The 27785-nt window shown below is 60.2% G+C and overlaps 1 protein-coding gene across 2 annotated transcripts in view; it reads left to right on the plus strand.

Moving 5' to 3' along the window:
- Positions 1–14633: 14633 nt before the first annotated feature.
- The window catches only part of CXXC5 (CXXC finger protein 5), a 38029-nt gene continuing 24877 nt past the window's right edge, over positions 14634–27785 (plus strand). Inside the window, exon 1 of one of the 2 annotated variants that reach the window (XM_051630921.1) lies at positions 14634–14706. The gene's annotated coding sequence lies outside the window, so the exon portion shown is untranslated. Of the gene's footprint in view, positions 14707–14883; positions 14904–27785 lie in introns of those variants that run through there. The other variant, XM_051630922.1, reaches the window with a different exon arrangement.

A 27785-nucleotide genomic window follows, 5' to 3' on the forward strand; every position in this document is an offset into this window, starting at 1 on the left:
GGGGCAGCGGGGGCAGTGGGCGCAGTGGGGGGGCAGTGGGGGGGTGTTGGGGTCAGTGGGGGCAGTGGGGGGGCAGTGGGGGCAGTGGGGGCAGTGGGGGGGCGGTGTGGGCAGTGAGGGGGCGGTGGGGGCAGTGGGGGGCGGTGGGGGCAGTGGGGGGGTGTTGGGTGCAGTGGGGGCAGTGGGGGGTGGTGGGGGCAGTGGGGTGCAGTGGGGGGGTGTTGGGGGCAGCGGAGGCAGTGGGGGCAGTGGGGGCGGTGGGGGCAGTGGGGGGGTGTTGGGGGCAGTGGGGGGGCCGCTGGGCAGGCGGGCGCGGAGCCTTCCCGCTGGCACGGGCTGGGCTGGCGCGGTGCCGGCAGCGAGGGGGGCAGAGCCTCTTCTTGCACCTGCCCAGAGCATCTGCTAGGGAGAAAATCTCCATGGCAACCCTGCCGGTTCCTCCATCCCTGTTCCACGGGGGACAGGGGGCTTCTGCTTCCACCTCCCCCCCACTCAGCCCCCACGTCTCCGTGGTGGGGACAAGCCCCCCTGGCAGCTTTGCCAAGGGGCAGCCCCCTGACACCGCAGCCTGCTGAGCCCTCCCTGGGGGAGGCTCCAGGTCCCGGGCCACAGGTGATGGGAGGTGACATCTGGGCTTCACCACCTATAGGGAGCAGTTCCTCTCTTTGCTCCCAGCTTCAGGGAGCGTGGATGGTTTCCTGTATTCCCAGGCACATCCCATCAGAACACACAAAACCTCCCCCTGCCTCAGCAGGACTTGAGACCTTTGCCCTTTCCAGAGACAGGGGCAATGCAAAGGGGTGACCTGAGCTCAAACACAAACGGGGCCAGGGCTCCAGAGCCTGGAGTGAGCAGTGATCCTGGCTACAGGGTGCAAAGTCCACACTGCTCACTTGGGAATCCAGCCCTGGGACCTTGATGGGGGTCACTGGCACAACAAGGGGCCCCAGCATCTCCCTCTAGCCTTGTATCCTCAGGGGAAGAGATGGGAGGTGCTCTCTTGGCCCTGGAATGGGGGATGTCCCTTCAGAAGCAGAGCCGTGTGAGGACCCATAGCCAGCTCTCACAACCCCAGGCACCCATCTTGCTCTCTGAGGGACCACGTGTCTGAGCTCCAGGAGCTCTGGGCACTGGAAGGGGCCTCGGAAGAGGTGGGAGGAGATGGTTTTCAGCCACGACTGGAGAGGAAAGGGAGGGAAATGGAATTGGGATCAGAGCTCATGAGGGCTACGGAAACTGTCCTCACATCATCTGGCCCTGCTGTTTGTGATGGCACAGATGCTCTGAGGGAAATCCTAGATTTTGGAGGCCTGGAGTGACTTTTCTCCTTTTCTCCTTCTCACCTTTTCTCCTCCTTCCTGGGACAGCAGAGCTGTGGGGGACATCCCCTCCATCCCTCTCTGAGCCCCTCTCCCAAACCAGGGAATTCAGGCAACCCCTCAGCTCCTGGAAACACACAGTCTGGGCATTTTTGAACAGGGGAGGCAAATGGCAGAGCCAAGTAACAGAATGAGGGAGAAGGCCTCTGGAAATGGTCCTACCCTCATTCCTTTCTGCAGCCAGGCATCCCCATGTTGAGGCTGCCTCTGCCCCAGAGGGTTTGCAACAGGAGGATAAAGCGTGAGATAACTAAAGAAATGGCCTGTCTGTTTTAGAAAGGTGGGAAACTGAGGCCTGGATTTATTTAGGGACTCAGTCAAGCCACGTGTGACACTGGTTGGAAGGGATGTTCCCTGAATATGGCCTGAATCTCTAGAATCTTTTCTGAATTACTGCTGAATTTTCCCAGAGGTAACAAAATAGTGATTTTTTTATTGCTTCTGAAGCACCTATTGAGGATGTTGAGCCTTCAGGAAGGTGAGAGCTGTTAGAGGAAAGTCTCCCAGGGCATCAACCTGAGGACAGGGAGATGGTCCAGCCATCCCAGGAGGGAAGCAGGGGACTGAGATGACGGCCTCCTCAGGACCTTATTGAAGGTGGGTACTTGGGATCATCTGTGAACAGAAGCACGTGTCAGCAGCCAGGTGTCTATGGAGCATCTGCTTGGCTGGTCCCCTTCCAGGAGGTCATTTGTACCTTGAGGGCGCAGGGCAGCTTGTGCAACCATGCCACATGTAGATGGGGTCCTTGCTGGGAGAGTCACAGAACCATTCAATAGTTTTGGTTGGAGAAGAGCTTTAAGACCATCAGGTCCAACTGTTAACCTAGCACTGCCAAGGTCACCACTGGCTAGTCATGTCCCTCAGCACCACATCTCCAGGGCTTTGAAACCCCTCCAGGGATGGGGACTCCCCCCTGCCCTGGGCAGCCTGGGCCAGGGCCTGACAACCCTTGCCAGGAAGAAATTGTTCCCAAGATCCAACCTAAACCTCCCCTGGGCAACTTGAGGCCATTTTCTCTTGTTCTGTCCCTTGTTCCTGGGGAGCAGAGCCCGACCCCCCCAGCTCCAACCTCCTCTCAGGCAGTTGCAGAGCCAGCAGGTCTCCCCTCACCTCCTGGTCTCCAGGCTGGACACCCCCAGCTCCCTCAGCTGCTCCTGCTCACACTTGTGCTCCAGCCCCTTCCCCAGCTCCCTTGCTCTTCTCTGGACATGCTTGCTCCCTGTGCCCGTTCTCAGACTGGCCCAGGAGAGCAGTGACCAAAGAAGCACCAGAACTTTACCCCTGGGCTGAGGACCCAGCTGCTCTGGGACCCATAAAACTCCTCCAGTAACTGGAGCATTGCTTGAAGGAACCTGGCTTCCACCAGGAAAACTGTTTATCCCTTCCTGGGGACCTTGCTGGTGGGCCCCAGCTGGACGCTGGGACCTTCTGTCCCTTTCCTGGCTGCTTAAGGGACTCATGCACACTCAGCTCAGCTTTGCCCCCGTCCTGGATTACGTGCCAGGTGGTGGAAGAGTTTGGCCTTTGCTGCAGGCAGAGAGAAGCACTTGTTGAGAGCTGCCCATGTGTGAAGATAAAACGAAGGGAATGTCACGTCCCAGAGCTGCCGTCTCCGGGAGCAGCCGAGGGGGCTGGGAACACACGGGAGGTCAGTGCTGCTGGTGTCCCAGGAGATGGTTTCACCCCTCTCAGGCATCATCTGTGTGGTACACGCAGAGCAGAACGACCCTGGGACCTCCACAGCAGTGTCTGAGCCCCACAGCCTCCCATTTGCCCCCCTGTGGAGGGTTGTGTCCCTCCCATCCTGCTGTGCCTGGACTCAGGTGGGGGGGCTCTCTGGCTGTGGGGGGCCCCATCCTGACCAGGCACTGGACTTTTCAAGCAGGTCTGAAGTGGGAAGAAGCACTCTTGAAAGTGAGGTAATTCCTGAGGTGACACTGGCACCCATGGTGTGACTGGTGTCCCTGGTGACACTGGTGACAGTGCTCCTGGCCAGGAGGCTGGGGACAAGGACCTCAGCCACTTGGGACCTGGGCAAGGGCTGGACACAATGTGCTCATCCCCCCGATTGGGGCTGGAATCTGACAGTGACTGTGACCTAATGCTCTGTCAGGTGCCTTTGGAAACAGCTGGAGGGTGGGTGCAGGGACAGGATTTCAGCAGATCTCCCAACCCTGAGCTGCCACCCAGGAGAACCACAGCCTGGCAGAACAGGGACAGATGGATGGAGAATTCTTCAGGAACTGGAACTTGCTGGATGTGGAGCTGAAGGAAAACGTTTGATCCAGACATAATGCCAGGGCACCGGGTCGTTGCACTAGGCAAGAACAGGAAGAGATGGCAAAGTCCAAGGGAATTATGATTGTCACCATCCCTGGAGACATCTAAGAAGACAGATGTGGTGCCAGGGGACAGAGTTTAGTGGTGGACACTGCAGAGTTAACGTAGTGGTTGGACTTGATGATTTTGAAGGTCTTTTCCAACCAGATTGATGCTGTGGTGCTGAAGTCACCCCCTTAAAAATGACATAAAAATCAGCCTTTTCCTGTGAAATTATTTGGCTGGAATGAAACTGTTTTCCCAGCTTCTTCAGGGGTTAATGGCAGCTCCATCTACAGAACCGTAAAAGGTGTTTCCAAAATATTTCCACTGCCCTGTTGTTTTTACAGCCAGGAAGGGCAGGGCAGGCCTGGCTGGGCAGGGGCTGCTGCCTGGCCTTGCAGATGGAAACCAGGCTCAGGAGAGTCAGTGGGAATTTCAGGCTGGGCATTGGGAAAGGATGCAGGAAGGGACCTCCTCATCACACCCCAGAGGGTGAGGACTGGTCCTCCCTGGCTTAGGGGACAGTGTGAAGCTGCCCAAATGAAGGTGTTGGGGTGAGCTCTGACCAGTTGCTTTCAAGAAGGGTTCACAGAATCACAGAATATTTGGGTTGGAAGGGACCTCTAAAGATCACTGAGTCCAATCCCCTGCCAGAGCAGGACCAAAGCTAGGGCAGAACACTCAGAAAGGCATCTAGACAGGTCTGGAAAGTCTCCAGAGAAGGAGACTCCACAACCTCTCTGGGCTCTGTCACGCTCACAGGAAAGAAGTTCTTCCTCATGTTGAGGTGGAACTTCCTGGGCTCCAGTTTGAATCCATTGCCCCTCGTCCTGTCCCAGGGCACAAGTGACAAGAGTTTGTCTCTGCTTTCTTGATGCCCTCATGTATTTACAGACATAAATTAGATCCCCCCTCAGTCTTCTCCTCTCTAGACTGAAAAGCCTCAAGTGTCTCAGCCTCAGGGTTATGAAGGGTCTGGAGAGCTCGTGGGTAGGGTTGTTTTTTTGGGGATTGTGGAGTCACATTCATCCAGCTGGATTTTCCCACCCTTGCCCAATGCTGATGGCTGAGGCTTTCATGAGTCTCAAGCAAGGGAGAGTACGGAGAGGTGCCACATCCCACTGATGGTGGATCTTGAAGTTGAAGGGGGTTGAGACAGAGGTTTGTAGGCCACAGGAGATGCTGTGATGGTGCCAGGGTGCTCCCCTCTGGGTGCCCTGGGCTATTCGACTTCATCCATGTGCCCTTGGGTAGAGCTTGGACACACAGGGGAGGTCACATCCTGAGGGTGCTGGCCATTGGCATGCTGGACACCCCAAAACTCACCCCAAAGAGCATGTTGCAGAGCCCATGGCCAGCAGCACAGGGCAGCCAGGCTCACCAGGCGGAGTCCAGGGGAATGATTCTTTTCACTCTCTGCCTTTTCTCTCCCTCAGAAGTAATGAAATGCAGGAGCCAGCATTAATGCATCATCAAGATGGGCAATTTCAGCACGAAGCCATCAGGAAATGCAAATACTTGGGTGTGCTGTCAGCTCTGCCTCTGCTGTGGCTGAACAGGAAGGGGCTGGAGCGTGGTTGACCTTTGCTACCAGGATGAAACCCTGGAGGATGCTCAGCTGGTGGCTCCCACTTCCCTCCCCAAACCTTTCACCTTCCTTATCTCACTCCCCACTGCCAGGCCCAAGGGACAGGGAGTGGCACAAGGGGTGTTCGGGCTCTCCTGGTCCCGTCCATAGAAGGTCTCCCTTACTTTGGGATCCTGTGTCCATGCCTGTGGCTTAGGCTTCTCCTTGTGGGGGCTGGGGATTCCTGGGGGAGCAAGATGGGGGGAGTGAAGCTGGGTGGTTTGGCTGTGCAAGGATGTGTCTGTCCCCAGGCCACTGAGGGTTACAGCCTGAGGAAGAGAAAGAGAAGGGCTGTGGGTGGAGGAGGCTGCAGGACCCCTTTCTGCACCTAGCGCCGCCTCTTCCACCTCGCCAAGGCTCTGTGCTCTGCTGGCAGGGACCCACTTTTCCATAAATTTGGGTGGAAGGGAGAGTTTGGCAGAGCCCTGAGCTGCAGGAAAGGATTTATGGCTGCTCTGGATGCTCTGTGTTCTCCTTGCAGGGCTGGGCCTCCTGCAGAAATGGCCCATGAGAGGAGGAGAAGGTGGAGGAGATGGAAGAGGTGGAGGAGGGAGCTGGTCCTGGCATCTGACTGGGGAGGGGGGTCTCAGCCTGTGCTGGAGCTGGGGAGCATGTGGGCTGGAGGAGGCAGGATGAGGAGGGACATCCTTGGTCCACTCATGGATCTGTGGTGACCATGGGGCTGGGACCCCCATGCCTGTGCTGGTGGTGGGTGATGCTTTCCGAGCAATGGGAAGTGATAAGGAGACATTTCATCCTCCGGAAGTGAAACGACTCCAGAAAGCCAGTGACATCTCCCAGTTCCAGCTCATCCATGTGCTGTGGGCCCCTGGAGCACCTTGGGGCACCTGGAACGCCTCAGGGCACCTGGAGTACCACATTCCTGGAGCACCTCCTTCCCTGGAGCATGTCCAGCAAGGCCACCAGCTCCTGCAGGTCCCAGTGGTGAGCATGGTCCTCCTTGAGCAGGTAAGAGCAGACTTCTAGGAGCATATTTGCTGATAAACAATGGGTTTCCACCAGCAGCCCATTGCCTCCAGCCTGGCTGGCAGTCAGGTGGGTGGTCCTGGGTGCTCAGGCAGCACTTTCCTGGAAGTGCATCTCTCCTGGAAGACATCCAACCCAGGGAGCATCTAGGGCTGGGCCATGAGGATGAAAACAGGCTCTGGGCTTTCCAGCTCGCTCTGGGCTATCGGAGGTGACAAGCTGTGCTGCCCCAGGCTCCTTGGGAAGGACATTTTCCCTCTTTCCACTGAGATCTGAGTTTTCCAGGCAGCCTGAAGCAGCACTGGAGCTTTCCCAGCAGAGCCTCGTGGCTCTCTGCTCTCCCCATCTCTCCTGCCCTCTCTTTAAACAACCGTTGCCCGAGGAAGGAGAGGCATCTCAAATGTCCCTCCTCTCTCCTTCACTGTGAGTGCAAAATAGGTATTGGACACATTTCCAGATGGAAACGTGAGGCCTGGGGATGGATAAAGAGCTTTTCAAGGCTTTGGAGCAAGGTGTGGACAGCGCTGAGAATAGCATCGTGAAATCTCAACTGCCAAGCCCTTAGCCTAACCAGAAGGTTATTCTTCTTCCCTTATGCTCATACATATCCATTAGGATGAGACCATATGTGTGAGATGTAGATGAATTTCTTTCCTCTTGACAAGTCCAGTTGGTCTTCCTAGGTAAGGAGATGGTGATCTGTTTCCATCCAACTCCAGGCTGGCTCTTTGCCGTGATTTCTTGAGTTGTGTTTGCCCCAGAAGTGGAGCTACAAGTTGGAGCTTCAGGCCTAGCTCTTCTCCACCCACCAATGGAGTCTTCTCCACATTTTCAATGCTAGATGTCCCTGGGGAGCTGCAGAGGTCCTTCCTGAGTGTGGGGAGTGACTGGGTGCTGGGAAGCCTTCAGCAGAGGAGAGCAGCAAGGTGGGATGGGGAGGAGGGAAGGAGCTGCTGGCTGGTCCCCAGGAAAGGCCCATGTTCCCAGACAAGTCACAGAAGACTTCCTGGTGAAGGGGTGGCTTCTCTGACAGCAGGAGTTGCAGGTGAGCACAGCCCCATGCTCCTGCTTTTCAGTTTGCTTCACAAAGTGTCTCCCAGAAGACGCTGATAGGACCCTTGCACAAGCTTGCCCAAGGATTTGATGCTGCCCTTGTAGCAGAGCTCTGATGTTGAAAGGTTCCTTGAAGATGGAGCAAGGAGAGACATCTTGCAGGTTTCTCAGGTGGTTAAGGATGTGATGCAAGGGACATGCAGTTGCTGCTCAGCCCCTAAACTTCCTTTCCAGAAGAGCCACCTGGACGTAACGGGTCCTTTTGATGTCTTCCAATCCATTACAGGCTGCAGATCAGTGCAGAAGTGGCATCAGCCTGGATGATGGATGGTGTTTAGGTGATCAAGGGGAGGACAGCTTCCTACACCCATAGAGTCAGATCTCTCAGCTTCTTTCAATACCATGGATCACACGTTGCTGCTGACGTCTTTTACGGGCAGCAAAGGCAAGCAGAGAGGAGTGGGGTGGATTTGGGGCACTGCTGCAGCATGGCTGAGCCAGGGCATGGTTGCTCCTCAGGTCTGAGATGGTGGAACTGGGCAAAAGAGACCAACCCAAGTGGAGAAGCTAGCATTTGAGAATCCTTTCTTCAAGGGAGAGTGGGCATGGCTCATGTCCCCAGCCCCCCGGTCCAGGCTGAGCTGCAGCAGCTTTACTGGGAAGAAGGGATGTGAAATGAGGGAAAACATGTCCAGGAGGGATCTCAGAGGCCTTGTGACTGTGGGGTCACCCAGTGAGGTGAACAAACCTGCCTCCACAGGGCTGTGATGGACAATGGAGGTTTTCATGGAGACCCTCATAACCCTTACGGTTAATCTCTGCTCTGAGGTCACCACGCTTCTGGGGCTCCTGGGAGGTTCACTTTTTCAGACCTTCCCCCCAGATTGGTGTCCTTGCTGGCAAGAGGCTCTGCTCCCAGGGCTCCTGGTGGACCAGTTCCCCCAGACTGGACTGGACCCTGTCCTGGTGCAAAGGGTTCCCTGTAAAATGGGGATGGTTCCCTGCTTAGGCAACCCAGAGATCATCTTCTCCTGTGCCCATGGACATCGCTGGCTGCCGGCCCGTGGACACCAACGTGTACAGAGGAATGCTGCCATCAACCAGGTCTTAATCTAGAAGCTCCAAGCCATTGCTTCTCCGTGGCCTTCAGTAAAACACAAACATGCTCAGGTGAGATCTCCCATTGTCCTCAGGAGCCCAGATCCCTGCTGCCTGCTGGGGCTGCCTGCCAGGAAGGTGTCCAGGCAGGACCTGGGGTGCAGGCAGCATGGAGCCTGGTGTGCTGGGCAGAAGGTGGGGTCCTGGCTGCTGAGCAGCCAAGCACAGTTTTCACGGTTGCTTCTCCACATGACTCCTGACTCAGGCATGCCCAGATTAGTTCTTGCCACAAGTAACTTTTGATATTTCCCAGGGAAACAACTGAATGTCTTTTTCTACCCTTGTGGTTACCATGACCAGTTGATGTTTGCTTGTTTGGGTGGACAGCTGCTGCAGGCAGAAGCAGTTTCGGAAGCCTCATCCAGCCCCACTGGCCCCATGGTGGGGACTTGAGAGGAGGGACGATGTTGAGCAGATGTCCTCCCATCCCAGGTGCTAGGGCTGATGTGGGATCTGAGATGATGGGGCCTGGAGTAACCTGGTCTAGTGGGCGGTGTCCCTGGCCATGAAAGAAGGGTTGGAACTACATGATCTTTCAGGTCCCTTCCAATCCCAACCAGCCTCGGACTCTGTGATTCTATGACAACAGGGCTGGCCAGGAGACAAAGCAGGGGAGGACAGAGTGGAGCAGGACTGATGTTCCTCCAGAGCCTGGCTTGCCCCGCACTTCAGCTCCCACCTGAAGCACAGCCACCCTGGTCTGAGAACGGGTGTTTTCATGCCACTAGTGTCTCCCCACGCCCAGCACCCTGGGTTGAACCAAAAACCTGGAGCTGCTGGGAAAGCTCCCGTGCTATGTGCCATAGGACCAGTGTCCCCTGACTGTCCTCCCGTTGGTGGGGCTTGGGTGACCCTCCCCCCCCGGAGCAGACGTGGGCAGCAGGAGCCACTGGGAAGGGCTGGGAGCTGTGCCCCAGCCCCGTGGCTGCCTGCCCTGCCTGTGCAGGCAGATGGCTTTTCCAGGGCGCTCCGGATGTTGGAGCCAGGCTATTTTGGACCACGTGGGCGTCTGAATTCCAGGCGAATCCCCGGCTCGAAAAAAAAAAAAAGAAAAAAAAGAAAAAAACACCCGAAAAAACCCCACAACAAACCCAACGAAAAAAAAAACCCCAACCCCCAGTGCCTGCCAGGGTCCCTGGGGGTGGGAATGCTGCGGGTGTCCTGCTGCCTCTCCTGCTGCCTGACATGCAGACCCAGCAGCCCAGCCCCAGGGCTGTGCCCAGGGCACCCGCTTGTCCTTCTCCCAGCCAAGGTCGTGTCCGGGGCTCCCCGATGGCCACGGTGTCCCTTGGCACCACGTGAGCAGCTCCTCAGCCCCCAAAAGGGCTGATCTGGGGGGTCTCGCCCCGCCACCTCTTGCCAGCTCCCCCGGCTCTCTGCCGTGCTCCCCCCTCTCTTGGCCACGCTGAGGTGGGCGAGGGCAGAGGGAACGTGGCTTCCTGCCCTTCTGCCGCTCGCTGCCACCGCCCCTGTTTGCTCTGAGGCCCGGGTCCCCCCTGCCAGGACATTCCCGGACAGCGGCTGCTCCCGTGGGCAGGGTGGGGAACCCGCGGCTCCCGCGGCTCCCCCCGGGCCACATGCCTCCCCACCACCTGTGTTCCCTGTCCCGAGTGCCCTGGAGACCCCGCTGGGCTCCCGTGAGGAACACGAACCATCCAGCAACCCCGTGGGCAGCGGGGGCTGGCGTGTCTCATCCCCCCGAACCCCTTTCCAGGAAGGGCTGGCCCATCCCTGTGCCGAGCGGCTGTGGCACGTCCCGGGGAGCGCGGCCAGTGCCCGCCATGTGCGAGACAGCTGGGGTTAAAAATTAACGGAGGCAGACGGAGCCTCCAGTAACGGGCTGCGGGGGCCGGCGGGGCTCCGTGCTGCGGGGGGAGGGGGGTGACTCCCACCACCCCTCAGCTGGGGGACGAGGGGATGTCGTGTCCCCTGGGCTTGGCTGGGCACAAGCAGAGCCCACTGCCCGGGGCAGCAGTGCTGGGTCATTCTGACCCTGGGCACAGTCTCAGAGGTCAGCGCCCAAAAAATGCAGGTGGATCCAGCTCTGCTCCCCAGCACTGGAAGGGGCCAAGGTGGGCAAACTGGCTTATATATAAAAAAAAAAAAAAGGGGGGGAGGGGGGGGGCGGCGTTACAGACGACACAGACGAGCTGGGTGTTGTACCAGCCTGATCCCAGTTCTCCAGAGTAGAGGGTCTCCAGGTGTAGCATCTGGAGGAACTGGTCCAGCTTCCCACCGGGTTCCCCCACCCCAGCTCCAGGTGGTTTTGTCACCAAGGTCTGGGGCTCCTGGCACAGCATCTGGGCACCAGAAGATGCTCTGCACCCAGCGTGGAGGAGGTGACAGGCAGGTGCCAGCTCTGTAACCCACTTGGATGGCAGCAGCCGGGCTGAGGGGGCTGAGGTTGGGTATTTTGGAGTGTGTTGGTGCTCTGGAGGCTGTTGGGACATGTCTCTTGCTCCTACAGACCTGGCAACCCTCCAGCTACTATCCCACAGTGCCCCGCTGCCACCTGGGGGGGGCATGGACCTGCCTGACCCCCGCTTCACTGCTGCAAGGCTGGGCTGCCCAGCATCGCCTCCATGTCCCGTGTCACCCCCCAAATTATTCCCGGCCCTGTGCCCCCAGGTGGAAGCTGGCACGCCTGGGGGGAGGCAGCTCCCACCCTGCAGTGACAGCCCTGGTGCCCAACATGGCAGGGAAATCTTGGCACCAGTTCTGGCGGGCAGAGAGCAGAGGCAGCGCTGCTGTTTGCAGGGTGGCTTTCCCTCTGCCCCCTTGCCATCTGTCCCTGTCTCCTGTGCCTTCCATCCCTGTCCCACTCATACTTCATCCCCATTCCCCTCACCCTCTATCCCAGTCCCACTCACTCTCCATCCTTGGAGATGGAGAGTCCGATTTATCCTCCATCCTTATCCCTCCCACCCTCCATCCCCAGCCCCACACTCTGCATCCCTGTCCCTGTCATCTTCCATCCCTGTCCCCTCATCCCCGCCCTCTCACCCTCCATCACTGTCCCCTTTTCCCTCCATCCCTGTCCCCCATCTGCCCCACAGCCCCCAGCACACTATGTGAAGGGGCTCCAGTAGCAGGACAGCGGCTCATGGGCTGTGTCCCCAGGATAATGTCTTTGTTGTCCCTTTGCCATGGGGATGTGGCAGCTGGGGGCACTGGGGAACCCTGTCCTTCTCAGGGCTGCAGTGCTGGGAGCAGGGTGGTGGTTGGCTAGGGAGCACTGGGCTGCAGCCCCAGCTTTGCTGCCACCACTGTGAGCAACTCCCAGCTTGGCTCTGTGCCTCAGTTTCCCTTCTCTCAGAGGACTTCAGCCCCCACTCAATCAAGGCTATTTTCGTTCATGTGAGATTTCCAAATATGCCACAGCTGTGGAATCCCACCAGGGCCAGAAGAAGACCTTGGGTGGGTTGCAAGCTCCAGGTGCCACCACTGCAGAGTCTGCAAGGGGGATATCATATCTCATGGTTGCATCAGGGGGTCAGGGCACCCTCAGGTCATTAAAAACAGAAAAAAATAAAAGGCAAATTAAATGGCCTGGGTGAAGCTCACCTGGGTAAGAAGGTGTCATCTGCTAAGGGTGCTGGTGTCACCATGGCTGGGCTGAGGTGGGATGCTGTCCCTTCTCCCTCGTCACTGGTGCCACCCACATCCTGTGCCTGGCACGAGGCTCTTCCACCACCTTCTTTGGAGGCAGCAGGTGAGGAGCACTTCTGGGAGGGTGAGCAGAGCAGGCGAGGCTCTGCCAGCCAGGGAGCTGGCACAGAGGGTGTCCCAGGGAGCCGGGGCAGTGTCCCCCCTACCTCACTGCCCCCCAGGAGGGACACTTTTGGGAAGTCGAGCATCATCACAGCTCCCACGTGTCAAAATCCCAGTGGCTAAATATGTGAGAGGTGCATAATTAACGAGATGTGGATCAAATACAAAGAGCCCCTCCATGCTCCCCCAGACCCTTCCCCCCCAGCCCCAATCTTGCCTTTTTTTGTTTCCTTTCGAGGCAGGAACGGGGTGGGAAGCGATTTCATATTCCTGTGAAAAACAGAGAAAAAATCAACGGCAACACAAACCCAGTTTCATTTTTGTCAGGGCTGCTGCTTTCGGGAGGTTTTGGGTATTTTGTTGGCAACGGAAAAGGCTGCGGGAATTGGGGGTGGTGGGTTGTTGGGTTTGGTTTTTTTTTGGGGGGCTGTTTGTCCCTAGAAAGCTGCTCTCGGCTGAGGAGTGGGGGTTTCAAGCAGTTTTTTGAACTTCCAATTTTTCAGTGCTCACCCTTCAAGGGGGGGCGGGGGGGTGGGGGTGGGGGTGGGAAAGAAATCTCTGCTCTCCCTTCCCCCACAAAGCAAAAAATCCTGCCAAAAAGTTGAGCAGGAAACTTCTGGGCCAAGAGTGTCACCCCCTGCGGGGGCCAAACCTCCCGGAGTTTGTCCCCTCCCTCAGGGGGACTTGCCGATACCATCGATTATTCACTGTTTATTCAGGGGGGTTTCAACCCATGCTCCTGGGAGGTGGTGGTGGCATAGAGGGGGCTCTGCACCCTGGGGGTCCCACCCCTCTGCATCCCAGGCCCCAGGGGGTGTCCCTCGCTTCTGCACTCTGCTGCCAGCTGCACCCCACAAGGTGCAGAGAGATGGGGTGCACCCATGGGGACACCCTGCCGTGGGGACAGATGGATTGGGCACTCCACAGGGGACACTCCATGGGGGGGAACAGAGGGATGGGCACCCCACAGGGGACACGGAGGGCTGAAGAACATGAGGAGAGACACCCCACAGAAGGGGACACAGAGATGGGGAACACTCTGGGGTCACCCCACAGTGGAGGACACAGGAATGGGGCCCACCTGCCAAGGTGAAGCTTCCATGGGTGGATGGGGGCTGCAGGAGCACCCTAGGGGGATGCCTCACAGAGCACATCGATGCAGGGGTGCAGGGCAACAACCCTGGGGCTGGACAGAGAACAGGCCACATGGTGAAGGAGGGAAGGCATGGGGACAAACATGGGGATACCACCCCTGAGGCAGAGGGGCTGGGGGGAAGACACAGCAGGGTGACACAAGAGGGATGGGGAGGGACACTGGGGTGACACTGTGTTGTAGATGGGTGTAGACTGGGGGGGATACGGTGGGGTGACACCTGTGTGGGCAGGTGGGACATGGGGGTACACAGTGGGGTGACACTCATGGAGGTCATGGGACTTGGGGAGGCACAATGTAGTGACACCCCTGGGGGGTTAGATAGGACACGGGGTTCCCAGCAGGGTGACACCCATGGGGACACACCCCAGTATCACCTGTGGGAGTGGATGTCACATGGGGGGGAACAGTGTGGTGACACCCATGGGAGTAAATGGAGTTTAGAGGGGCCACACCATGGTGATGTCCTACAGGTGCTGATGGGACACGCGTGGGGGGGACTGAAGTGGGGTGACACCCATAGGGGGTGGATGTGACATGGGGCAGGACAGATAAGACTACCAGGGGGGGAGACAGATAAGACACAGGGGTCACAGTGGGGTGACCACCTGTGGAGAGCAGATGGGATGTGAGGGGTGCACTCCCGTACCACCCGTGGGGGCAGATGGGACACGGGGGGGCACAGTGCTGTGACACCTGTGGGGTGGGCGGAACACAGTGGAGGGGACACACACACACTGCCACGACACTCGTGTGGGTGACCAGGACCCGGGACACACACACACCCCCCCAGTGACACTTATGGGGGTTGATGGCTCATGGGGGGGTCACGGAAGGGTGACACCCGTGGGGGGCAGATGGGACACGGGGGGGCACACCCCAATACCACTTGTGAAGGTGGATGGCCCGTGGGTGTCCCAGAGGGGTGACACCCGAGGGGGGAAGCAGCCAAGACCTGGGGAGCACACCCCGGTACCACCCGTGGGGAGCAGGTGGGACCCGCGGGGGAAGGCGCCGCCGTCCCCCCCGGTACCACCCTTGGGGTCGGGTGGCCCATGGGTGTCACAGCGGGGGGTGACCCCGGGGGGGCTGCCGGGTGTCGCGGCGGGCGGCGCGCGCGCGGGGCGGCGGGGGGCGCGCGCGGGCGGCGCGGGCGGGTCCGGTCCGGGTTTTGCCGGCAGCCGCGGGCAGCGGCGGCAGCGCCGTGCAGCGATCGGGGGCCGAGCACTCCCCGAGCGAGCGGCGATGAGGAGGTGGGTGTGCGGCGGCCCTGCGGCGGGACAACCCCCCCAACCCCCCCCCCGCGCCCCGCGCTCCCTTGAAGCCCCTCGGCGCCGGGCAGGTGCTCGACACCCTCTTCCCCGCACCCCCTGCCCTTCCCTCTCCCCCAGCTCCCGGGCAGCTCCCGCTGCTCCCGGTAGCGCTGCCCGCAGCGGCTCCCGGACCGGCGGTAGGTGCCGGCCCCCGGGCGGACGGCGGAGTTGGGGTGGGGGAGAGAAGGTGTGTGTGTGGGTGGTGGTGGAGAAAAAGGGAAGGGGGAGAAGAAAAAGTTTGGCGAGGGGCGGCTGGGGCTGGCTCCGCTGCGCCCGGCGCCGTTACCGGCTGCCCGCGGCGGCGGCGGGGCGCGGAGCTGGCCGTCTGCCCGCCTGCCCGCGCCGGGGCCCGGCCGGTGCTGCCTGCGCGGCGCCGACCCCTCCCGCCGCTTCCCGAGGGGGTGCATGGGGATAACGAGCAAAGTTTTTCTCGGTGCGGCTGAACCCCGTCTTCTCTCCCTCCCGTTTCCTTTCCCGGTACCCCGCACCCCGGCGGGGATATGCTGGGAACCGAGAGGGAGGGATGGGGGCGAGCCCCCCGCCCCCCGCCGCCCCGGGCCGCCGCGGCATCGCCCGGTGGTTTCCCGGGTGACAATGGTGGCGGCGGGGCCGGGGGCGGCGGGGGCGGCCGCTGCCCCCCGGGGCGGATCTCGCGTGGAGGGGGGGGGTGGTGGTTGGGGGGGCAGCCCCTTCCTCGCGTCCGCGACTGCAGCGGTGCCCCCGCGCCAGGGCTCCCTGCCGGGGTGCCCCTGGCCCCCCCGGGCTGCAGCAGTGGTCGGGCTCCTCCGCCGGTGCCCGCGGTGGTCGTGGGAGCGGCGCCGCTCGCCATCGCCCAGCCATGTGCAACAACTAACCCAACTTTATTATCCCCCCCCCCCCCCCGCCCCTTCCCGAGTAAACCCCCCCCCCCTGCTTGGCCGTCAGATGGGATTCCCGAACCTCTCGCTCCCCCCCCAGCTCCGGCGGGGAGGGTGCCCGGCGCACCCCGGCACCCAAAGATCCAGCCGGGTCCAGCGGCCGCCCTGGAATATCCCTCGTCCGCGCTGGCCGCGGGTGCTGCCAGCCCCGAAGCCACAGGGGCGTTTGGGAATCGTGCCTCAGCCCTGCGATTATGGCACCAAACTCCGCTGAACCGCGGCACACCGCATTTGTTTTTTTCCCCGTTTATTTTATTTTTATTAGTAGTATTTTTATTTTTTTTTTCGCCGCATCCCGCAACCGGCGACGTCCTTCCCGCGGGCCCGCGTTTGCTTTGGATCGGTTTATTCTTTGCTGGGATGATTGATTTGGGATAGAGGGAGAAGGAAGGGGGGTGGGATGGGGATGGCTGTGGGGTGGGCCCCCGCGTCGCCGCCCGCCCCGCTCCGCGTCCCACGCATAAACAAAGCTGCGCACACATCCTGCGATAACGGATCACATGTGTGCGCCTCGGCAGCGCCCTGACCCCGGCCCCGCAACCTTTACCCCTCACCGCCCGCTCCCTGCCAGCGACCCCGGGAAGAGGAGGGGGGGGAAAGACGCGGGGGGGGGGGGGGGGGGGGGGGGGGGGGAGTTGGCTGGCGTGCTGGGGTTGGTTTGAGGCTGGATTTGGGGAAGGGGGGGGGGGATGCACAAGCCCGGCTACCTGGGGCGCGGGGCCGGAGCCGGCGGAAGTTTTGTTTCTCTGGAAACGGGCCCTTGCTGTGTCAGCAGCGCCTTTGTGCCGCTTTGTCCGTTCCCCCCCCCCCCCGCCCCCCGGCCCCCTCGCCCGGCGGCGCGGCCGCACCTGGGGCTGCGGAGGGACGGACCCCCCCCCGCACCCCCCCGCTCCTGTCCCTGGCCGCTCCCCCGGGAGTTGAGCTGCATCCGCCTCCCCGGGGGGGCAGCGGGCGTGAGATCAGGAGGGGATGTGAAGGAGGGGCGGGGATGGGGGGCGGCGAGGTAGTGACCACCCGCCCCCCCCTCAGGTACCGCTCAGCGGGAGCGCTTGTAGGCATGGAAACCCTTCTCCGTCCGTCTGTCCGTCCGTCACTCCTTAAAATTCCCGTCCGGAAGAGCTTTGCAGAGCCATCTCCGTGAGCAGCACCCCCGTTGGCAGCTCCCGGCGCCGGCGGGGACGCCCGCTCCCGCTCACTGTCGCCTCCCCGGCGGTGCCAGCGGCTCCTGCCACCGCATCGCATTCAAATCGGTCGCGGCGTCACGTGGGCCCAGCCTCCCACCCGAAAAGTGTCACCGCGCCTGGTGGCCCCGGCTCCCGGCGGGTGCCCGGCCAGCCCGGGATGCCGGCACCGGCACCGGCGTCGCTCCGGCGGTGCCGCCCGGCGAGCTGGCAAATGTCGCGCCCTGACCTCGGGGCCGGCGTCGGGGGGCACGTGGGGGGGACGACGACACACAAGTGACGAGACGATGGGGACGGGGACGCGCCGGCGTGTGACAACAAAAGCAAAGTAACAAAGGACCCGCCGGTGGCGCTCAGAAGTTCGTCCCGGCCCCCCGCCGCGGCCGCCCGGCGCCGACCGGGGATTTGGTGGCCTCGTGGGCAGAGAAGGGGGGGGGGGGGGGGGGGGGCGGGTTTCGCCTGAGCGCCGGCCGGGGGGGGTGAGCAGGCAGGAGTTTTGGGGGGCGCCACCTCGCCTCACCCCCTCCCCCCCTCTGTGGGAAGCAGGCAGGAGGTTGTGCCTTGTCCTTGCAGGGGTTTTGTGGAGGAGCTGCCTGTACCTCCTGCCCGGGACCATGGGCGGGCAGGGCGGAGGGGCTGCGGTCGCCGGGCCCCTCGTCAGCTTGTTCCTCCTCCTCTTCGGCAGAGATTGGTGGTGGGGGAGACGCCGTGGGGGCACGGAGGGGTGTTTTGGGGATCCCCCACCCTGGGTGTCCTTCACCCGCCAGCATCCCCCGGTGTCACCGAGGCCATTCCAGGCAGGTATTGGCAGCTCAGGTGCTGCTTACCCGGAACCTGGGGATGCTGCAAGACCTGGGGATGACGTCCCCTCCCAAAAATTGCCCCCTCTGCCAAACCTCTTGCCTGGGGGGGGTGGGGCTGGCAGGAGGGCCGGATCCGGTGTGCGTGGCCCTCGAAGCCACATCCCCTGGCACCTCCCACCGTGGCCGTTTGTGGCTCCGCCGAGGCTGGATCTGGCCCTGGCTGGTCCCGACCCCTTCACTTCCACCCCCCTGCAGGGACATTCCCCGGGGTGGTGGCAGCGGGTGCCACTGCTCCCCTGACTCTGCTCACCCTGCCAGCGCATTTGTTTTCCCAAAGCCCAGCCGTAGGAACAACCTCTTGATTAAGTGTATTAATAGTTAAACTTTCAGCTCATAGCTTAAACTCAGCAGACCACGAAAAGCTCCCTCCTTTACTCATGCTCTGTTGCTCAACTAAAATATTGCACTCAAAAGCACTGGGGTTTTTTTCCCCTTTCTTTCTTTTTCCCTCCTTTTGCCCTCCTTTTACCACTGGCTCGACTTTGACTCCTGGGAGTGTGGGGGGTCTTGCAGGGCTCCCCCACCTGGGGGAGGCCCCCAGTTGTCCCCCCTGCCCCTGGCAGCCATTGAAGGGAGGTGGGGGGGGGGGGCTTGGCTTGGCCTGGTGTCCCCCCTCCAGGGGACAAGGCTCTTAAAGCCCAACCAGGCTGGGGAAGAGAGTGGGAACCACCATGGGAAATGGTGGCCCCTCACCTCGGTAGGGACATGGGGACAGGCTAAGGATGGGATGGAGCTGCTGGTGGCAGCTGGTTTGTAGGATTAGCTGTTTTGCTGCCAGGCAGGTGATGGGACAGGAGGGACAGTGAGAGGTTCAGTGGTGCCAAGTGCCAAGGTCCTGTGGCTGGGTGGAGGCAACCCCCAGTCCCAGCACAGCCTGGGGGTGGGTGGGTTGGGAGCGGCTCTACAGAGAAGGGCTGGAGATACTAGTGGGTGACAGATGGGACATGAGCCAGCACTGTACGCTCACAGCATGGAAAGCCAACTGCATCCTGGGGTCATCACTGGCAGCATGGCCAGCAGGGCAAGGAGGGGACTGTCCCCTCTGCTTTCCTGCGTCCCCCCCAGGGCACTGCATCCAGCTCTGGAGTCCCCAGCACAAGACACATTGACCTATGAAAGCACAGCCAGGGGAGATGGACATGGAAATAGTCCATGGGCTGGGACAGCCCTGCTCTGGAGAGGCTGGGAGAGCTGGAGGTGCCCACCCTGGAGAGGAGACAGCACTGGTGAGACCTTGCTAAGACATTTCATTGTATAAAGGGGCCCCTGAGAAAGATGGAGAGAGACTTTTCTCAAGGGGCTGTCATGACAGGACAAGGGGCAATGGTTTTTAATGGCAAGAGGACAGGGATAGATTATATATGGGGAAGTCTTACCATGAGGGTGGAACAGGTTGCCCAGGGAAGCTGTGGCTGCCCCATCCCTGGCAGTGTTGAAGGGCAGGTTGGATGGGGCTTGGAGCAACCTGGTCTAGTGGGAGGTGTCCCTGCCCGTGGCTCTGAGGTCCCTTCCAACCTAAACCCTGCTGTGGTTTCATGAAGGGGGCAGTGGTATAGTATGGGCAGGAGGGAAGAGCAAAAGTGTGATTGGAGGAGGAACCATCTCCAGGAGGAACCAGCCAGGAAAGCCTGGGTTCAGCCCAGCAGAGAGGAAATGTGTGAGTCCACTCTTGCTCAGGAGTGGCTCTGCCATGGGCAGTGGGGCAGGATCAGGCCCCAGGCAGACTTTGCTTTCACCAGAGGGACCTGCCCTGGTGGGGAGGTGGGCTGTGACTCTTGGTGCAGGGGAAGCTGCCAGGTGAGCATCAGGGCATGGGGGCGAGGAGCAGCCTGTGTCCCCATCCATGGCCCGTGTCCCTTGGGATGCCCACAGTGTTGCCCTAGGAGAGCTCCAGAGAGAGCCAGGCAGCAAGTCGGTGTGACCCCAGTGAGTGGCTGAGGGTGACCTATGGGTCCCATCACCTTTGGGAGAGTCCAAAGGGCACGATTCACCCTTGGGCATCTGAAGACCAGGAAGGAAAGAAGCTTTTGGGTCCATCGGCATCTCAGCAGTGTTGGTGCAAATGTGCTGTGGAACAGGTCCTCCCTGCCCCAATGTTCTCTCCTTTTGGGGCACTGCAGGGCTGGGGGGGTGTGTCGATAACATCTTTTGAGTGGCCTTGCAAGCAGGTGGAGGGCATTGAGGGTCTGAGATGACAGCCCTTGCCACATGGGTGGCAGCCTGTTATTATGTGAATAAAAGGATTTTTAAGGTCACAAGGTTTCCAAGAGGCTGCCTTGGTGTCTCTGGTTTCCACCCATCCGTCATTGTGGCATGGGAAAGGGACTTAAGTAATGGCCCTGCTGTGTCTATCTTGTGAAGCCTTGGCTCTCGGGCCATGGTCTTCCCTTGGGATTTGTGGCTCTGGCTCTACGTCCTTGGACTCCAACAATGTTTCTCCTACCAACGCGTCTTCCATCGCCTCGACTTGGGCGTCCTTTGTGTTGGGAGGATGAGAACTCATCAGCTCCAGAGAGTGTTGCCTGTGGCGTGGTGGCCCCGACGTGGGGAGGTGTGCATTGGCCTCCACCCTGGGACTGGTGGCAAAGAAAGAAAATGATGTTTTTTGATTTTCTGGGTAGGATGTGCTTCTCCATCTCCATGCTTCTGGCTCAAAGAGAAGTGGGAACTGGAAAATGGCTTAGGTCACTGGCTCTCCCCCATGTCAATGCTGTGATACATTTCAGTGGGGACATGATGTGGGTGATGGGTGGGACCTGTGCCATGGTGTGAGATGTAGCCTGTCATTTCTGGGTCTCTTCTGAGCTGGGCTTCATCCCAAGGGTCTGATTGTCACCTTCATGCCACTGGACACTGGGTGGTGGGAGGGCCATGGAATGATGGTGTCCTGGCCCTGTGGGCTGTGAGGTGCTTCTGGGTGACTCCAGTGGGTTCTGGGTGGCTGCTGCCACTTGTGAGACCCTAGTTGACAGTGGCATGAGTTTGGTCAGCACTTTTTGGCTGATGGCCCAGGCTTGAGTGAGAGTTGGGTTGGGTTCATGCTCTGGTATGATGAGATGGGGCATGGCCATCTCCTGTGTCCCCTGGTGCTGCTGTCTCTGATCATCTCGGGGTTTGCTGGTGGTTGCCCATGGTTGGAAGGCAGCTCTGGTCTTGCCCATGGCTGTGGCTTGATGGATGTTTCATTTTTGGCTTCGCAAACCCTCCTTGAGTTCATGCCTTTGCTCCAGCTCTTCGTGGGGATAGCTGGGCAATATCCATCTCCCATGGTCTTCCTTAGGAGCCTTCGGCTGTGCGCAAATGAGCAGCTCCATCCACTCAGACACAGGTGGTCTCTTGGTGTTCCTAAGGGTCCTGGGGTTATCAGTTATCACTTATTTTTGCTAGGACTAGCCCATGTGGCTTTGGTGCCTCTTTCTGTCCCTCAGAGGCTGGCCAAAAAAAGCAGTTTGAGGTCCATGTCTGAGTCCTCAGTCTTTCACCTGAACATTCTGAAGGCTGAGGGGTTCTCTCTTGAACACCCTGACCCTGAAATGTCTTAAGTGTTTGCAGATCCAAGTGCTTTCAGCTTTGCTTCCTCTGTGGAGGAAGTACTTGCTGGTTGGAGACATGTTCCTGCTTTCCAGCTTCTACTGGAGCTGGAGCATGGCTGAGGAGGACCATTGGTGGCTAAGGATCACTGATGTCTTAGGGATGGCTCGAGGCCTGTCAGTGCTGGTACAAAGCCAGATGGAAGGAGGTCTACACCCATGGGAGTTGCAGACCAGTGCTCTGCCCTCTGCTTTGCAGGAATCCGGGCTTGGGACCAGATCAAGGGAGGGCAAATGAGCTGTGTCTGTAGACATTGCTTGGAGGCTGTGTGGGGTCTTGCCTCCTTTTATAGACTCATAGAATGGTGTGGGTTGGAAGGGATCTTTGAAGATCATCTAGTCCAACCCCACCTCAGATCTTGGGACACCATTCACTAGATCATGTTCTGCAAAGCCCTGACCAACCTGACTTTGAACACTTCCAATGATAGAGCATCCACAACTCCTCTAGGCAACCTGTCCTGGAGCCTCACCAGCCTAATAATACATTTCTTCCCTATGTCCAACCTAACCCTGCCCTCTATCAATTTAAAAACATTGTCCCTTGTGCTGTCATGACAGGACATGTTAGAAAGTCTTCCTCGTTCTTTCTTATGAGCTCCTGTGTATATTGAAAGGTCTTAAAGCAGGTCTAGGTCTTGACTGGGCCATGGGGTTATGAGGGGTGGGAGTGGCTGGTGGCCACTGCCCATGTGGCAATGGGCTTGTGGACATCCAGGGTGACTAAACCTGGGGCTGTGGGTGCTGGACTGGGTGTTCCTCCCCATCTTTCCATCCTGCATCCGCACAGCGTGCAGTGGGGATCACAGCAGGAGGTGGATCCAGGCGCCCATCGCTCCCTGGCTCCCATCCCCGTGCCCCGCTGCTGGCTGGGGACTTTGTCCTCATCTCCTGCAGCCGGTGGGAGCAGGAGGCCGAGGATGGCCTCCTCAGGAGAGCTCCCCTTGCCCTCTGCTTTACCTTCTGCATCTCGCTAATCTGATGACCGGAGGTATGCGAAGCATTTCAAATATGGCCTCGTTAGCTGGCTCCGGACAGAGCAGGCAAGAGGCGTTTCTTCACACTCCTATTCCAGCCGCCCTGCCGCTGTTCCCTCCTCCCACGGGCATCCTGCTGCCGTGTGCCCTGCTCCTGCTGGGATCGGGATGGATGTGTCCCTTTGCAGGTCAGCTCTTGGTGGCAGCTGTGGCCATGGGTGGACGTCTGGGCCCTGCTGGGATTTGAGAGCGGCACTGGGTGCGTGGGCAGGGGGTGGGTGTGTGCCCGTGGCAGGGACTGGGGTCTTCCTTCTGCCTGCAGTGCTGGTGGGTGCCCCAGCCTCCTGCAGCAGGAAAGCCCCGGGCAGTGGGTGATTTGGGAGGGGTGCCAGGCATTCCCCCTGCAGCTGGGCACGGTGGGTGCTGGCCCTGGTGGGAAGCACCCGGCATGGGAGGTGGACCGGGGAGGAGGGGGCACAGTGCAGCTCTCAGTGCAGGGGGGACCCTCACCCCCAGGGTCCCCCAGCTCCAGTCAGCTCTCCAGGGTAGTCCTGGTGCTGTGCCTGCCGGGGTGCCGTGGCACCCACCTTGGGGTGCTGTGCTCCCACCCAACCCTCCCCGCGAGGGCATGCGGAGCACCATGTCCATCTGTCCATCCCCGTCCATCTGTCCATACGTGGCCCTCTGTCCCTCCCCACCCCTTCCACACCCTGGTGCACCATTGGCACCCGAGGGGCCGCTGCAGCCGCTGCTGCTGCTCCTGCCCGGCCGGGGCTGCCTGCAGCGCTGCCGAGCACCCTCCGCCTTCCGTGTCCCCAGCGTCCCCTCCCGCGCCGCTGCGGGGGCCTCCCCGCTCCGCCGAAAGAGCTATTTAAAGCTGGGGCGGGGAGAAAAAAAAAAAACACAACAAAAAAACGGACGTAGAAGATGAAGATGATGAGGCTGGCTCCGGCCGCCCCTGGGGACAGCCGGCCCGGCCTCGCCGTCCCTGCCGAGGGGACGCGGTGGCCCCGCGCGGCCCCGGCGGGGCTGGGAGCGGGACGCGGGGCGTTTTGCGCTTTAATGCATCAGGACAGCTTGCAAATTCCAGGCTGGCGCGGCGAGGTGCCGGCCGAGCGGGCGCTGTCTGGCGGCCGAGGGGGCCGCGCTGCCAGAACCGGTTAGCTCGGCTTTGGGGGGGCAGGGCCCGCGGGGGGCTGGGGGCCTGGGGGGCTCTGGGCAGCCCGTGGCTGCAGCGGTGGGGGGGGGGGGGGCACCCACATGCTGGTGGCACAGTGGGAGGTTGGCCTGAGAAAGGGAAATCTGCAGGCACGTGTCCCCCCCGTCTGCAAGGACCCCTGTGCCACCCTTCTGCAGGGAACCCTGCCCCACCATCTGCACAGAACCATGTCCCCTCCTGTAGGGAACCCTGTCCCACCTTCTGCACAGAACCATGTCCCCTCCTGCAGGGAACCCTGTCCCACCTTCTGCAGAGGCTTCTGTCCCCTCTGTCCCCTCCTGTCTGCCAGGGCCCCCGTCCCACACTTCTGCAGGGAACTTTGTTCCCCTGGTCCTCTCCTCATGAAAGCCCCTGTCCTACTTCTACGGACCCTCCTGCTCCCTCATCTGTGGGGACCCCTGTGCTCCCTCCTGCAGGGAGCCCTGTCCCGTTGGTCTGCAGAGACCTGTCTACAGGGGCTCTGTCGCCTCATCTTCAGAGCCTTGTGCTTCCCCCTTCTTTGAAGCCCTGTGTTCTCCCCGTCCATAGGGACCCCTGTCTCCCCATCTGCAATTTCCTGATCCCCTCTTCTGCAGAGCCCCGTGTCCCTCCTCTAAAGGGACCTTTTTCCCCCCATACAGTGGGACTCCAGTCCCCCCCATCCACAGGGACCCTTGTCCCCCCATCTGCAGGTGCCCTGTCCCCCCGCTTGCAGATCCCTGGGATGGTTCCTAAGGGTGTTCCCCCCAGCTCCAGTGAGGACCTGGAGGCAGTTCATGGGCAACTTGTGCTGCCTTGATCCCTGGGGAGTGGGAGTTACTTTCATCTCCACGCATGGGGAAACTGAGGCAGGGAAGAGCAGCACTGCTGCCCACACCCCCGGTTTGAGGCCCTAGAGGGTCCAGCAGTCTGGGGGCAGTGGTCAGGGATGCTCCTGGAGGTCCCTGTGCACCTTGGCTGAGGGGGTTGCAAACTGCTGGTGGGTGGTTTTCCACCAAATCCTTTCTAAGAGGCACTTTCTCATCCTTGCCCTAAATACTTCCTAGATGTAGGAGCCAAGACCCGTGGCCTTTGTCTCCCTGGCTCGATGCACCCGCATCCCCCCCACCCCCTCCTCCCTATCCTCGGGTTCCTTAAATAAAAAGCCTTTAAAACCAGAGGTTGGCCACCTCGCTGGGAAAACTGGTGTCACCTTGAGTGTGCCAAGCCTGTGGTGGCCAGGGCCTGGCTCCGGGTGCTCCCAGCCCCTCCTGCTGGGAGCAGCAGCTCAGCTGGTGGAGGAGGATGGGCCTTTTTTCTTTGCAAAGGCGTTGGGGGATTAGCAAGAGGATTAGTGAATATGACTCCAGGTAAAGATTAAGACCCCAAAAATTATATATATAAAAGGGGAAAAAAGGTGGTGTTTTTTTTTGTTGTTTCCCCCCCCCTCCTGTGCTGATGCACCATGAGGATTAAAATGAGAGGGATTCATGCTGTGGCCAATGGGTTGGTTCAGGGTGGAGGGTGACAGGGAGGGATGGGGGGATAGGGCAGCGAGGGAGGCTGTGTCTGTTGGTCTGGAGCTGCCAGAGCCAAGGGGGAGCAGGGGAGCTGGGGGGCAGTGACAGGTCCTCAGGGGTCCACAGGGGGCTGCTGCTGGTGCTGGCTGCAGGTGCTGGGGAACTGGCAGTGGGTGATAGGGATGGTATTTTTTTTGGGAGGGAGGACATCTTGGTGAACCACAGCCAGCCTAATGCTGGGAATAACTGGCTGTACAGTGGTGGGTTCAGCAGCTTGTCCCAAGGGCTGGTAGCTCAGAAGATGAGGCTGGGAAACTCCCCTGGGAAGGCAGTGGGGAGTGATTACCCCCTTCTGCCCACAGCTCTCCCCATCAACTCTAGGATAGGCTCTTGTCCCACATGAGCATCCTGGGTGGAATCCAGCAAACCCTCCCACTGTGTGTGTCCCCTCTGAGGATTAGCTGGGGAGGTGGTGCTGAATATTCAGGTGATCAAGCTCCTTGCCTCTGGGCAGGCTCCCCTCCCTACCAGGAGGGCTTCCAGCAGGGTCCTGGCAATCTCACCTTCCCTGGTGACAATGCTCCCCTGGGAAGTGCTGGGAAGGGGGGACAAGGGTGTCCCTTCCAGGAGAGGGGGGTCCTCACTGTGCTGGGGACATGTCCCACAGCTGAGGGAGGGGGCTGACTTCCCTGCCATGGTGCTCTTGTGTCCCTTTGATGGTGGAGGGGGGAAATGCTGAGACTGGAGGGAAAGGATACGTGGGAGATCCCAGCTGAGGACATGCCCCTCTCAGGCTTTCCTGCCTTTCTGAAGGACCACATGACCAGTATGTGTACACTGGAGTGGCCTAGGATAGGCAGTGGTGATCCTGGCACAGCCATGTCCCCATCCTTTCTCCCTGTCTGCCTAGGGCAGGGCTCCTCTCCTGGGATCCCAGACCTCTTCCCTGAGTCCATGTGTACTTTGGGGGGCCAACAGCCATCCCTGCTTCAGGCACCTCCCAGCAGGGTGACACCCCAGTTGGGACTGAGCCTTTTTGGGGGCTGAACTCAGACTGTGGTCAAACAATGTTCTGGGGGGCTAAGCACTAGTTTGGGAGTCAAGCACCAGTTTGGAGGTCTGAGCACGAGCATGAAGGGCTGAACACCAGTTTGGGGGTCAATAAAACCTTGGGGGTCAAGCACCAGTTTGGGGGCAGAGAACCAGCTTGGGGGTCAACTGTCATTGTAGGGGGCTAAGGACCAGCTTGGGGGTTAAGCAGCATTTGGGGGGGCTGAACACTGGCTTGGAGGTCAAGGTTGGGGGTGTCGAGCACTGGGTCAGAGGTCTGAGCACTGTTTTGATGGCTTGAGAAAGCACCAGTTTGGGGATCAAGCACTGGTTTGTGGGGTCGAGCACTGATGTGGGGATCAAGCACTGTTTTTGCAGGGCTGAGCACCAGCTTGAGGGTCAGGTACCATTTCAGGGGGCTGAGCACCTGCTCTGGATTTCAGCGCTATCTGGGGGGGGCTGACCACCAGTTTGGGGTGGAGCAGCCGCTTGGGGGGCTGTGCACTGTTTCAGGGGGCTGGGCACTGCCTTGGGGACTGGGTGCCAGCTCAGGGTGGGGCTGAGCACTGGCTTGGGGGTCAAGCACCAGCTCAGGGGGCTCAGCCCCAGCCCCACACCTGGTGTGTAGATGCAGCTCTGGGGGACACTGGCAGGTCTGGCCAACACTGGGGGGCTTCACAGTCTGTTGGCTCCATGTGGGGGTGAAGACAAACAGGCAGCCAGGGGCTGGATCCTGCTGGGGAGTGCTGGGCAGGGAGGGGCCTCCTGCTGGGATTTCTGCCTTGTACCCTGTGCTGTTCTGCTGGGGGCTGGCAGTGCCTGGGGGGTTATTCCTGCTCCCTGCTCCCTGACCCACCCCCACGGGATGGGGAGTAGCGTGAAAAACTGTATCTGGGTCCCTTCACTGGCACCAAATGGGTGGACACATCCCAGCCCTTCCCTGCCTCAGTTTCCCTCCAGCAGCAGAGCTATTCTGGGGTCTCTCCGCTGCCTGTGTGGGTTTAGTTGCCCAGCTGCTCTCCCACCAGGCTGCCTGGGCAAGCAGGGACAGGCAGGAATGCCTCATCCCCACACCCCACAGCAGGACAGCTGGTACACTGGGTGATGCCACAATACCCCAAGCATCCCTCTGGATATTTCCCTGGGACCTTGGGAGCAGTGAGGTGTGCTGGCAAACCCTCACCTGGCCAGCTCTGTGCTGGAGTCCCAGCCTGGTGATACCAGCAGCCATTGCCTGCTGGGGACTGAACACAGCAGGACCTTCTTGTGGAGCAGTGGTGTCACTTGAGCTGAGACCTGGGCCTGCACTGTGGTGCTTGGGTACAAGGAGATGGGTGTGGGAAGCACCGTCCTCTTCCAGCTGGGGTGCTGCTGTTGGAGAGGGGAGAACAATGTCCGCCCCTTCCCAGGGGTCTGCAGGTTCAGGGTGACAGGAATGGGGTGAAGAGGAGTCGGAGTTGTCTCCCAGCCCTGGGACACAGAAAGGCACAAAGCTACTTTTTTGGCTCTGTAGGTCACCTTGAACCCTGCTGGTCGTGGCCGTCCTGGGGATCCATTTGTCCCCTGCCTGCCCTGGGATGGCAGCAGCTGCACCCGCTGCCACCCCAGGGGGGCAGGGGACGAGGGCAGGGCACCAGGGCAGGGCTTTTCCCTGGTGCCAGGGCCCTGCCACGTCCCTGGGCTTGTCCCTCATCGCTCCCTTAGCTCCTGCTCTGGTAGTGCCATCTGGCTCCTTGTGGTGTTT

Source organism: Apus apus, chromosome 13 (genome assembly GCF_020740795.1).
Source record: "Apus apus isolate bApuApu2 chromosome 13, bApuApu2.pri.cur, whole genome shotgun sequence".
Lineage (NCBI taxonomy): Eukaryota > Metazoa > Chordata > Aves > Apodiformes > Apodidae > Apus > Apus apus.